Source organism: Amblyomma mixtum, chromosome 7 (genome assembly GCF_055824585.1).
Source record: "Amblyomma mixtum isolate Tamu chromosome 7, ASM5582458v1, whole genome shotgun sequence".
Classification (NCBI taxonomy): Eukaryota; Metazoa; Arthropoda; class Arachnida; order Ixodida; family Ixodidae; genus Amblyomma; species Amblyomma mixtum.
The window spans coordinates 107785615-107798627 of record NC_143018.1 but is presented as its reverse complement, the minus strand read 5'-3'; the positions used below and the strand labels follow the sequence as shown (position 1 = coordinate 107798627).

At 49.2% G+C, this 13013-nt stretch overlaps 1 pseudogene; it reads left to right on the top strand.

Annotated features, from left to right (window-relative positions):
* Nucleotides 1-1738: 1738 nt before the first annotated feature.
* Nucleotides 1739-3428, top strand: LOC149337146 (uncharacterized; annotated as a pseudogene).
* The last annotated feature ends 9585 nt before the right edge of the window (nt 3429-13013 follow it).

Sequence of the window (13013 nt, the reverse complement as noted above, 5' to 3'; positions counted from 1 at the left end):
AAAAGTGTGCCGTTTATTTTTAGGCTACTGTCAGTCAGACTTTTGGCCAACAGTGCTCTCTGAGGTGGTAGCGCACTGAAAAAAAGGGAAGCATTATGCAGGGACAATACCAATGAAGTTGGCCTAGTCATTCATCTTTCTTCCTATGTTCGTTGTTTGGCACATAGACGACATATATGGTGCACTTCTGAACACTCGATGACTGAAGGTACACGGTGACAGGCATACCGTTATGGTAGAGACAACACCCCTTCACCTCTTTTTGAAATTGCAGAGGTTGCCTACAGAAATGGCAGTCTTTGGTCTTCATGCTTAGGAGCTTACAAAACGTTTGTTGTACTTTGTAAGCACAACAAAGATCACTCACTCTTCCACACGCGGGCGATGTTGTCAGCAGGGCTGGGAGCATTTGTCAAATGCATCAGCTGACTCATTCCTTTCGTTTAGAGGAGCAACGCTACAACAACCTGCAGTTCTCATGAGGCGCCAGTGAAACTTGAGATTCTGACGAAGGCTGTGCTTAAGTTTTTGTGTGAAACAGGCCTGGATACCCATCTGTGACCGCCTGTGCACTACCTACATGTTTACACTTGTGGTTTCATGGATCCCCTACTCCAGTATGTGTTACACATGTGTCAGTGTGTGTGTTGAAGATATATGAGTTTTATGTGCGTCTACTTGCCGCGATGTGAGTGCCAGCCAGTGTGTGTGTGTGTGTGTAGACATCACCCATGAAACTCATTGTATTAAGCCATCATCAACCTTCATTCACACTTTCTCTCTCCTCCCCTTCCCTTTCCCCTGTGTGGAGTAACAGGCCAAGGCAGTGCCTCCTCTATACTTTCTGTGCCTGGGCGAACACTCTCCTCAGGCGGTCAGGCGCCGGCTTCGCCGCCGCTCGCAGCTGCCGCATGGCAGCGCACGGCGGGTGCCTCGATGCCTGTATGCTCGATGCCCGCTCTCCTCGAGAATACGAGAAGTGGGGCTACTGCTGATCGGCCACGTGCAGTATAATTCTTGCTTTCGTGTTTAATTGCATTCATGCTTTTCTGAGACTTTTGCAGGTACGTATTCCGCATGCAAGCTGTCTGGCTGCACTTGCAGTGCGAAACTTGCATTCTTATTTGATTGTACTCGTGTTTTTCTTTGTCTTTCGCACGCACGTATTCTATATGCGGTCCGCCCAGCCGCGCTGACAATACGAAGCTTTACTCCTGTTTTTTTTTTTCAGGCTTTTGCAAGAACGCGTTCCGCATGCCTCAGTATGTCATACCGCTGTGTTCCATTGTGCAAATCAATTGGAAAGAAAAAGGTTCCCGGGCTGTCGTTCCATGAAATACCAGCTGCCGCCGGTGTACAAGAGAGATAGATGGCTTGCAGTAATTCGGCGGGATAATTGGTCGCCTAATAGAGAATTGAACTACACTAGAGTATGCAGCCGCCATTTCCGAACAGAAGACTTCGTAGAAGGAAAAAAGAGGCGGCTCAGAAAGGATGCAGTACCATCCGTCTTTGAAGACTACCATTCACGTTTGCAGCCCAAGGCGACTCCTGAACGAAGCACGGCAAGTATCACTAAACGTGACCGTGCTGTGAACGAACAGTTAACGAATGCTTGCACTAGTAGCAACGCTACCTCGCGACAGCTGCCATGTGCGACACTGACGCTATCAGGTCCCGAAGCTGAAGAATCGGAGCCCATGAACATTACAAGCACTGCAAACGAAACAACAGACCTTCATGCTGTAGACTGCCAAAATGAATGGGTGCCTAAAGCTGGACAGACTACTACATGCGATAAAAGCATCCAAGTTGGCAGCAATTCGGCCTCTATTTTGCTCACTACTGAAAAGGCCAAATGGAAGAGAAAAGGAAGAGCTGAGGAGCCAGATACTGAGACTACAGCAGACACTTGAGTACAAGATTGAGCTAAAGAAACTGCAAGAGGATTATTTGACAGCAGTCATTTCCTGCATCAGAGAAAGAGCAGCAGAAAAAGGGGCTTTAGCTTTGTTTCTCATGGATCAAATCAGAAATTTCAAGAAGAAAAAGGCCTGCCTGGTCTGAAGAAACAACTCAGCGTTGTATGGTACTGAGGCATTTATCAACAAAAGCCTACAAACATATTCGGGGGGAAATGCTTTTGAAGCTACCAGACCGAAAGACCCTAACCAACTATATTGAAATGACAAGTGGTGAGATCGGGTTCAGCAAACTGGTGGAAACTCGGCTGATATCTGAAGCACAAAACTTGGACAATCCGCAGTCAAAGGTCTGCTCGCTCATTGTTGAGATGAGGGTAAAGGAGAAGCTGCAGTACAATAAGCAACGTGACTGCTTTTTCGGGCAAGTGGACATTGGGCTGGAAGAGCAAATCGCCAACCTTGTCTTAGCCAACTCGATTCTGTGTTTTGTCCTCAGTGGATTGTCGGCAACATTTCTAATCCCAGTCGCATACTATTTTACAAGAGGGCTAACTGGGCCCCAACTCCACAAGTTGATGATTTTTCTCATGCAGAAACTGGAAGCCTGTGGGTTTAGGATGGTTCGCGTTGTGACTGACAATTACAAGGGGAATGTGAGCTGCATGAAACTGCTTGGAAATGGAGTGCTTACCTACCGGATTGGACACCCCTGTGACCGCAACAGGCTTCTCCTGAGCTTTGATCCGTGTCGTGATGAAGAATGTGAGGTCACAGTTTCTGTCGCGTGACCTTGGCCCGAAAGGTGAGATTTCTGCTTCTCACGTAAAAGACCTGTACGAGCTGCAGAAAGGCTTGTCTGTAAAGCCTGTTCGGTATTTGAGCAGGAAGCACGTCTATCCGACCAACATAGAAAAGATGAACGTGGCAAGAGCTGTCCAGCTCATGTCTCCAAGTGTCATCGCTGCCTTGGAGCACCTCAAGGACCAGGCTGGGCCACTTGTGCCGTGTCATTTTCAACTGCAGGTTCAAATATCTGCTGACTGAAAAGAAGTTCTTTTTGGTCCTCACCCGAAAATTCAACAGCGAGCCAATTGAATCCCTGTTTGGTAGTTTTGAATGTCATCCAGGTGTAACGACATGTTCGATGTTCGGGCTGCATTGTCAGGTCTCGCAAAGCTACTGAAGACCGGGATCGCTGCGTCAGCACACAATATTGCCCGCAAAGAATGTGCTTCGATGTTAAGACTCATACCCGCTGACGTCCTTCCTTCTGCGCAACCAACTTCTACTTCAGCTCCAAAGCCACCCCTGACGTCAACTGTGCAAGCAGCGCCAAAGCTGTCGAGAGCAAGATTGGTGCTTCAGAAGCTTACTACCACAATTTTGCCGCAGCACCTGCCATCACTTCAGATCTCGGCTACCCAGCGCTGGATTAAGGGGGGTCTAAGGGGGCTGCAGCCCAGGGCCTCACCTCCGACAGCAGGAGAAGGGGCCCATTTATTCTAACTTGCTTATTATATGGAACCGTGGGCAATGGAACTTTGAGCGACACGTATGAAGCAAGAAAACTATAACGAACAGAAGGGCCCCCATCTTATGTAACTTCGTTTAGCCGAATCAGTTGGGGAGAGCGTGTCAATCTGCAAAAACAGGAATCCCCCGCCACCGCGAGGGGGCCTCCTTTCTTACGATGCGATTTATGCGTTTGCTTACGGACTGCGGAAAGGTTTTCGTGGTTTTCTGTCAATCCCCCTGTCTAGTTGCGTCTGAAGGTGTAGCGTTGAAGGTGTGCGTTTGAGAATTCTGGCGTCGGCATAACAGGCTGGACTCCCGCCTTGCCACCAAGCATTCCGCTGGAACTGCTTTCAGAATCCGCTAAAAATCCACTATTTAATTTTTGAAACCACACATATATCCGCTAATATGCAGTGCGGTGCTAGATGTAAAAAATACTTGCTTTGCACCCTCTGCGTGGGTTGCAAATGTAAGGAAATGCAACGCTTTAGTGTCACAAGTATGATTAGAGCAGGGTAGGCAAAAATGAAACCTGAATGCGCAGCGGTGTTTGAAGCTGCATCTATCTGTGCGAATATCATACACAGAATGTTGAGAAAATAAACGCGCACAGTATAGAATGCTTCTCTCAGCTACACGGGTGGATTGTTCGAGTTCGAATTTCGCACAGATATGAAGTTTGTTCGTCAGAATTATTGTATACAACACCGGGTTTTCTTCCTTACCTTTACCAAATTGAAGAACAAATCAGGCTGTGCTAGCTTCTTGGAAGTCCCACAGTTTCACTTTGTGCTCCAGCAGCCACTAGGAAAGCGAAACACTCGTTTATAGGTTTATGTTTAGGTTTACGGGCTTTAACGTCCCAAATCGAGTCTGATTATGCGGGACGCCGTAGTGGAAGGCTCCGGATAATTCCGGCCACCTCGAGTTCTTTAAAGTGCACTGATATCGCATAGTGCACAGGCCTCTAGCCGCGGCGGCTGGGGCAATTTGTTTTGTTCGTTCTTTTTTCTTGGCATTGGTTTTGTAGAGCTAGGTAAAATTTAATTTTTGTGAAAATAAAAGGCACAATAACTGCCTCACTTCTAGGTGGAGACCTCAACCATGTCTTGAGAGGAGGGAGGAGAGAAAGAAGTGTCGTTGGTTTATTGGTTCACGGGGGTTTAAGACGCCTTAGTGAAGGGTTTCAGAAATTTCGACCAACTGGGGTTCCTTATCGTGCAGTGACATCGCACATTACACAGGCTTCTAGAATTTCGCCTCCATCGAAATTCGACCGCCGTGGCTGGGATCCAACCCGCATCTTTCGGGTCAGCAGCCGAGCACCATAACCACTGATCCAACGTGGCAGCAAAAAAGTGGTGCCATTGTGGAGCACTCAGGAATAATTTCGACCGCCTGTGGATCTTTAACGTGCTCTGAAATTGCACAGCACACGGGTGCCATTTTGCATTTCGCCTCCATCAAAACGCGGCCGCCGTACGGCTGGGTTTGAACCCGGGTACTCGGCTCAGCGCTGACCACGCTCACCACTGATCCAGAACTTAAATTCTCGGCCACAGACGGACAGGTGTCGCGCGTTCCAAGAGTCTCGTGTTTTGTGCGCTGCAAAACTAATGCTACTGCGTTACTGTATGAATGCGTACTGCATGAATCCCATTGATCGCACTTCGTTCTTTTCAATTAGGTGGAATTACAACGAATCATGGGATCTATTCCAGTAGTGTAGCAGGGGGCAGGGGGTCAGTGGAGGGAAAGGGGGCCTACATGTGCATTAGCCCAGGGCCCCCATTTTTCTTAATCCGGCCCTGCAGCTAGCGCTATGTGTGCGGTTACATTGCACGAGTTGTCGGCGAGCATATGGATTGCGAAAACTGCCTTACTTTGTGTATGAAGCCGGTTAGCAACCAGCTACTCCTTCAGTTCACCCGCAGCCAAGGTGGGCTGCTCTACCCGTCAGATCAACTTCTCTTCGTTCTCGACATATTAATAGCTTCTGCTGACCACGCCCTGCAGGAAGATCAGACCTTGCAAAAGCCTCTCACTGCATTAGCAGAGCATGCTGACCCAGCTCTTTGGGCTTCAAAGTTGCTGAAGTGCAAGAGCGATGGCAGCAACAAGCATAGGCTTTAAGCTCATGAACCTTATATCAGTTCGCTTCCTGAGGCCGCGCTCCTCTGCAACTACGCATTCAGTGTCACTGACAAGCATATGATGCAGTTAAACATTTTGCAAAAAAGCCCCTTTCGCGAAAGTACGCGAAACTGTGTGAGTGGCATACGCTTTACTGCGATGTGGGAGTTAGCCTTGACAATAAATGCCTTTTTTTTCGAGTTTTGAGTAAGTTTTGACTCACAACACACTGATATTGAATACATGAACCTCTATATCCGCGGAGCGTTATCTGCAGGCAGATGATGCAGCGCCTAACGTTACATAACTGATGGCACTGACAGCAGGCCGCATTTTTCGAGCATACCATACTCGCTTAAGTTGAGCGTCAACAATGCGACTCGAGACACCATGCAGTGTGTCAGAAGTGCGCGGCAGATCAAATGATGAAACCACATGGCAAAGCTCCACATTTTCTGGCGCTAGCTGTGGCTTCGATGACGACAATGGCAACCCTCAAAAACTTTACGAAGAAACGCGGGATCAAGTTACGCTTTGGAAGCAGTCTAACGGCTTTACGTGCCACTTAGCGCATGCCCTTCAGGCTTGCATGTCGTCTGTTACATGAGTAGACAACGGCACGCAACGGAGCTCTTGCAGAGCCCAAGCTTTCGGTATTAGCTGCTGCCAAACACTGCTTTCAAATAACGACCCTCATACAAGCGAACTTAAAGGTGACAACAATTTTCCATGCAGTGGATTTAAGCAGGCGCGCACTGTCGTATCAGCGCAGCAGACGACGCGCGAGCGCATTGCGTAGCAATAGCCGCAAACGACACGACTAAAATGGTCCGGTTACCCTCAGCGACAAGTGCTTCCGAGCTCCCTTTTAAAAAAAAGTTTTGATTGTACTTGAAACATTATGAATGCAGCCGAAAACTCAACGACAGAACAGCTGCGAACGGTCTACATTTCTATGAGCGACGGGGTGGCGGTGATCCTACTCCGGTGGCGGCGAAAGGCCGTACTAGCCCTGACGGCCGGCTCCCATTGTTCGCCTTTTCTCTTCTCAGGCACAGAAAGTATAGAGGAGGCGCTGGCCAGGGCCATGTTACCACCGGCCGACCTCTCCACCTTTTCCTCTCATTAAAATGCCTTTCTGTCGAGATTCTTAACTATTTCTCCTGGATCCGCTATTTGACATGGATATGCTTCACGTTTATCCACTGATAAAAATTGGCTGTGGCTTAGCTAAGGTTAAGCCTGGATATCTCGAAGTGAAAAGCTCTCGCTGCTTTTCAGCCAACTCCCAAGCTACCACTTCTGGATCGGTGTTTCTGCGCCATCCGACTGTTGCTTCTTCTTCCATGGCGAGTGTCCGCGCCTGTTCTATGGGCAAGCGCGCCTATATACCCCTCCTTTCAAATGTGCACTGCTCACGGTTGCGGCGAAAGGTCAAACGGCGGCGAGGATGGCCGCCTCTTCTATGGCCGCCGCTCACGCGTTCTCGCAAGTCGCAACGCCTTGCGGAAGAACATTCTCCTCTTGGGACGGCGGCGGCGAAGGGTAAAACGGTGGCGACGAGGAGAAGCGGCGATGCTCAGACGACGGAGTCAGCGCGCGGCGGCGACGACGGTTGCGGCAGCAGCGGCCGCCTGCGGTCCGCGTGACGTCGCTCGATTTTGCGCTTGCGCAGCTGTGGCTAAAATTGATCACGGCGCACATCAGACCCGGTGTTGACGAGCCTAGTGAAGCTTTTCGCTTCAAAAAGGCACCTTTATAAAATACAGCATGGCAACGTGCTCGTGTGCTCCTGTCGAGAAGCATTTTAAAGCGAGAGCTCTGCATTTCGCACTGCAGCTCCTAAGATCATTCAACGTTGGTAGATGACCTTCAAACCAGGGGGAGCGGTGTCTATGGCGTCATACCGGCGTATTCAGCATGGTATGGCCGATGGCTGTAACTTTGCCTGTGTTTAGGCCCTTGCCTGCGCGCCATGGGCGGGGAGTAGGGGGCCTCATGCATCGGTGGAAAATAAACTTCGCATCAGCTCCGCGCGGCTCGCCACAGCTTCGCTCGCTCCGACTACAGTCTCCGCGCTCTCTCGGCGCCGCTGACTCGCCGACGCGTCAGCGCCCGCCGCAGCTTTTGATCTATTAGGGCTTAACATCCCAAGGCGACCCAGGCTATGAGGGACTACGTAGTGGAGGGCTCCGGAAGTTTCGACTACCTGAGGTTCTTTAACGTGCACTGACATCGCACAGTACACGGGACCCGCCGCGCTCGCTCTTCAGTTGCTTCGCCGGCGCACATGCTCAGTCTCTCCATGAACGACGGATCGAGTGCGTAGTCTCTTCGATATAGACGCCAGGCTGAGTCCGGCCATCCGGTCGATTTAGCAGGCCGGGCGGAAGTTCTGAGAAAGAGACGTGCTAAGCAGGCGGCGGATGAAGAACGAGAGGTTAGACTCTCTATCCAATGATTGAATAATAAAGATTTAAAACAAGCAAAACCAGTGTATGGCCATGCTTAACAGAGCTTTCGCTCACATAAGTAGGTCTAACGGGGCTAAACCTCAGCAAACTTTCTTATTTGTTTCGCTTGGTGCACAGCTGCATCGCGAGTCTCTTTCAGACCGGCGCTTTGAGGAAATGCTATTACTGTTGTTAAGTAAAAAGTATCTGAACTGAGATTAGCAAGACATTTCGCCAATAAAATCTTTCATGCCTTTCCAAAGCACACGTAGCTTTCCAAAGCACACGGAGCTAGCACAGAGCAAAGGCAGAGACTACTGCGGGAAGAGCATCAGAGACAGTTCCAGGTTTCTTTTATGTAGTCAGGTGCTCAGAGGCCAGTTCGCATTAAGAACATTAGCTCTAAAGATTAGCAGAAGTTTATACTATGTTACACCGAACTGTCAAGCAATAGCTGTTAGATTTGGTTGTTTCTTATATCTTGGCTTGACTTGTTACTTGTGGCTGGTGACCCGGGGCAAAGATTACCATCGTGATGTCCATAGTCAAATTAACCGGGGAACTCATTTTGCCCGAAGGTCAAATTTCGGAGGTGGGTGGGCCAAATTTGGAGACTGCCATCCTATTGTGCACATTCAAATTAGGCTGAACATAGATATTGGTCCAAATCAAAGGGTCAAATTCCGGGGGCGGGATATGCCAAATATGGGAGTGACCTGCGTCGAATTTGGAGACTACCATAGTATCGAGCACATTCAAATTAGGCTGGAAGTCGATTTTGACTAAAATCAAAGGTCAAATTTGGGGAAGTGACGTGGGACACATTTTTGGAGTGACCTGAGTCAAGTTCATCGATTTTGGTCGAAATCAAAAGAGGTCATTTTTTTTTTGGGGGGGGGGGGCGCAAAATTGCGAGTGGCTCGGGTCAAATCTGGAGGTCACCACATCGTATCGAGCACATTCAAATTAGCCTGGACATCAATTTTGGTCCAAATCGATGGTCATATTTCTGGGGTGATGTGAGCCATATTTTGGGGGGTGGCCCAGGTCAAACTAAGAAAGTAACATCGTATCGAGCGCGTCAAATTAGCCATGTCATCGATTTTTGTCGAAGCCGCCGCGGTGTCTCAGTGGTTATGGTGCTCGGCTGCTGACCCGAAAGACGCGGGCTCGATCCCGGCCGCGGCGGTCCCATTTCGATAAAGGCGAAATGCTAGAGGCCCGTGTACTGTGCCATGTCAGGACACGTTAAAGAACCCCAGGTGGTCGAAATTTCCGGAGTCCTTCACTACAGCGTCGATCCCTCATAGCCTGAAAACCCCCTTAAAACCATAAACCGTAAAACCGATTTTCGTCTAAATCGATAGTTAAATTTCGATGGTGAGGTGGGCCATTTGGGGGGTGGGACGGGCCACATCTTGGAATCGACCAGGGTCTAATTTGGAGACGCTATCTCATTGGCCGTAGTCTAAGTATGCTTCGGCATCCGACTTCAGGCTGTTGCTATGAAATTGCTGTCAGAAGGTCGCTTCAATGTCAAACACGCATAAGGACTGAAAGTCGAGTTTTGCATTGAGTAGAGCTATCGCTCTAAATTATTTTGCTATACTGCTTATGGAAAAATTGGTTTTGGAGGAAAGCAAGCGGCGCAGTAACTGTCTCACTTATCTCCGTGGACTCCCCAAACGCGCAGTAAGGGAAGGGATGAAGGAGAGTGTCAAGATGGTTGGTTTGGTTTATGGGGTTTAACGTCCCAAAGCGACTCATGCTATGAGAGACGCCGTAGTGGAGGGCTCCGGAAATTTCGACCACCTGGGGTTCTTTAACGTGCACTGACATCGCACGGTACACGGGCCTCTAGAATTTCTCCTCCAAAGAAATTCAACCGCCGCGGCCGGGATCGAACCAGCGTCTTTCGGGTCAGCAGCCGAGCACCATAACCACTGAGCCACCGCGGCGGCCTGGAGAGAGTGAAGAAAGGAAGCAAGAGGTGTAGTAGTGGAGGGCTCCGGAAAAATTTCTTCCACCTGGGGATCTTAACATGCGTTGACATCGCACAGCACACGGGCCACTTTTGCGTTACGCTTCCATGGAAACGCGGCCGCCGCGATCGGGTTCGAATCCGGGAACTCCGGCTCAGCAGCCGGGCGCACTAGCCACTGAGCCACCGTGGCGCGTCTCGTTGCTTATGGAAGTGATCGTTTCAACATCACCATGGGTTCGTTCTAGTTAAAAGGCTTAACGAAACCAGCTGCGCCGACAGTAGGGCGTAAAGAAATCCGTGCTGCCGGATTCATTCAAACCCTTTCAAATGGAGTGCGCTATAATAACAAACAAAAAAAAACACGGAGAAATTTCTTAACAAATCATGTTCCAAGCTACTCTGGGATTTTAGTGTTGTACCGAAGTATTTGAAGAAGAAAGTTAGGCTTTATTGGTCCCAAAAAATATACAAAACAACCTAAATGTACAGACGAGGGTCCCAAAGTCAAAGACTGCACCGGGACCCTCGATAAATCATTAGTACAAGAAATGGTTACAGCATAGTTAGCGGATAAATACAAAATATAGAAAATATAAAATCAATACTTCACAAAAACAAGGTAAAAAATCACAATAACGCAGGTAATATAACACATCAGCAAAAAGAGAATAACACATCAGGATTCCAATAAAAATACTTTGTTTGTTTTTGAATTCAGGCAAGGAAATTGAGGTTTTTAGATTGGGTGGCAATGTGTTCCAAATTGAAATGGCTTGAAAAGACGACGTCGATTTACCATAATTGGTATGGACTTTGGGGAGTAGAAAATTGTTTCTTGCTGCAAATCTGGTAGGGTTGTGATTGATGAGCTGATTGGGGTCTACAAACTGAAAATGTAGGGTGCCATGTAATAATGTAAAGAACATGATTGCAAGGTGATTTGCATCGGAAATCATTTGTAGTTGGGTATATTGTATCGGTAGCGAAAATACCATTTTTGATGGTACCGGGTACCGATATCGAAGGTACTTTTTCCAGTATCGTGCCCAGCCCTGGATACGAACGCGCGAGCCGCGACCGCACCCGCAAGTAGTAGTAGTAGTAGAAGACCTTTATTCGACCGTAATTTACAGCCCGAGCATGTCGACCGCCTGGGCGACCAGAAGTCTCTGTTCTTCCTTCCCTTCAGCGTCAAGCCAGTCGAGCCAGGTGGTGATGTATAGAGAAAGTGGGGGGTAGGAACCCGACTGCTGAGCAGCCGGACATTAGAAGAGGCAATGGGCCAGGTCCGCATAGACACAGGGGCAGTTGGGGCAGGAAGGGTCCGATCGATAGCGACAGAGAAAGAGGCGGGACGGGGTGATGATTGCATTCATCTGGATGTGCCGAAGAAGGCGAGCCTCCGGCACCGTGAGTGATGGATGAGGGGGAGGGTAAAGGCGTTTGTTGAGGCGGAGCTCTAGGTAGACCTCTTTTATGGTGCGGCGAAGGGTGAGTCTCCCACCGTCCTCCGAGGGCTTGGGCCAGGGGATCATCAACGATGCCTCGAAAGTGTGTCGCGGGCGAGCTGATGGGCCAGCTCATTGCCGTCAATCCCTGAATGCCCAGGGACCCAGCGGAGGAAAACGATGGAAGGCTGCAGGGCGGAAACCGCTCGTTCGACCTCCTGTTGGAGAGAAAGGGTTAGGGTGCGTTTCTGGATGTGGTGTATAGCGGCTTGTGAGTCTGAATAGACTGTGTACTCTAGGAGAAAGGGAAGGAGGGCAAATGACTGAAAGGCATGCGCAATGGCGAGGACGTCGAGGGACAATGCGTCTTGAGGGCGTAGATACGGCCCGCTGGTGTGGGTTTCAGGAGCGGGGAGGTGGGGATGGTACAGGGCGTAGCCGCAGGAACCTCGAGGAGCCAGGAAGGAGGCATTCGTGTAGGCTACACCCTTGGTATCAAATAGAGGGAAATGGTGCTGCGCGGCCGCATGACTAAGACCGGCGTGCAGGATGGGGGACATGTTGGTTGGGAGGGGGCGGATGCGAAGATTGGGAGCCGGGTGGGAAGGAGAGGTAAACGGGGAGATTGGAATGGGCGAGACACCCGCTTGAGTCAATAACAACTGACTCTGACTGGTAAGGGAAAGCCGGGCAAGCTGTGAGTCACGATGGAGAGTAAGAAGAGAACAGAGAGGATGGAAGAGGCCTGTGGCAAAGAGCTCAGCGGTAGATGTATGATAGGGAGGTTGAGAGCTGCCTTGTAGAGGCCCACAAGGGCAGTCTCGAGAGCGTTGAGTCTGATTGAAGGAAGCGTAGGGTGCAAAGTACAAGACCTTGTTGAGGGCCAGCGCGTGGGCAACTCGGCACGCATGAGCCTCGTGGAGACCTGAGCGTCGAGTGACCACAAGTAGAATTTGTAATAAGGGGGTAATTATTGGCATCCACACAAACGCAGCCATACGGTCACAAAGGAAAGCTAAACAGCTTCCACAGAAACCTCGCAGTTAAAAAAAAATTATTACAATTTGTAATAGTTACAGATACTTATAACAAATTCTACTGCACCTTGGGGGATTTCCCCTGAAATTTTACCAACACTGTTTTCACTTAGAGTTATTGATCAATTCGCTCTTGCCCTATATGCTAGCTGTCCGGGTTAGCCCAGTTGGTAGAGTGACTGCCCGGGTTAAGCCGTGGGCCTAGGTTCGAACCTCGGAGCAGGACGGAACGGTCTAGCTTTACTTTGTGGCCGTCTGCGCTTGGGTGGATGCCAGTGAGTAGTTACTACCTTATTACAAAATCTACTCCACCTTGCGGGATTTCCTTAAACATTTAACTAAACAAACAATTCCAGGATTGTGTAAAGAAAACGTTTATTTGTGGCGATATGAAAATGACTAGATTAGGCAACATAAACGTGTTGAAAGAAGGTAAACTTTCCGTAAATAATAAAATTTAAAGCGTTTCTTGCGTTGGGGTTAAACAGTTTGTTCGCTATCAAAACTAGTTTCGTCCG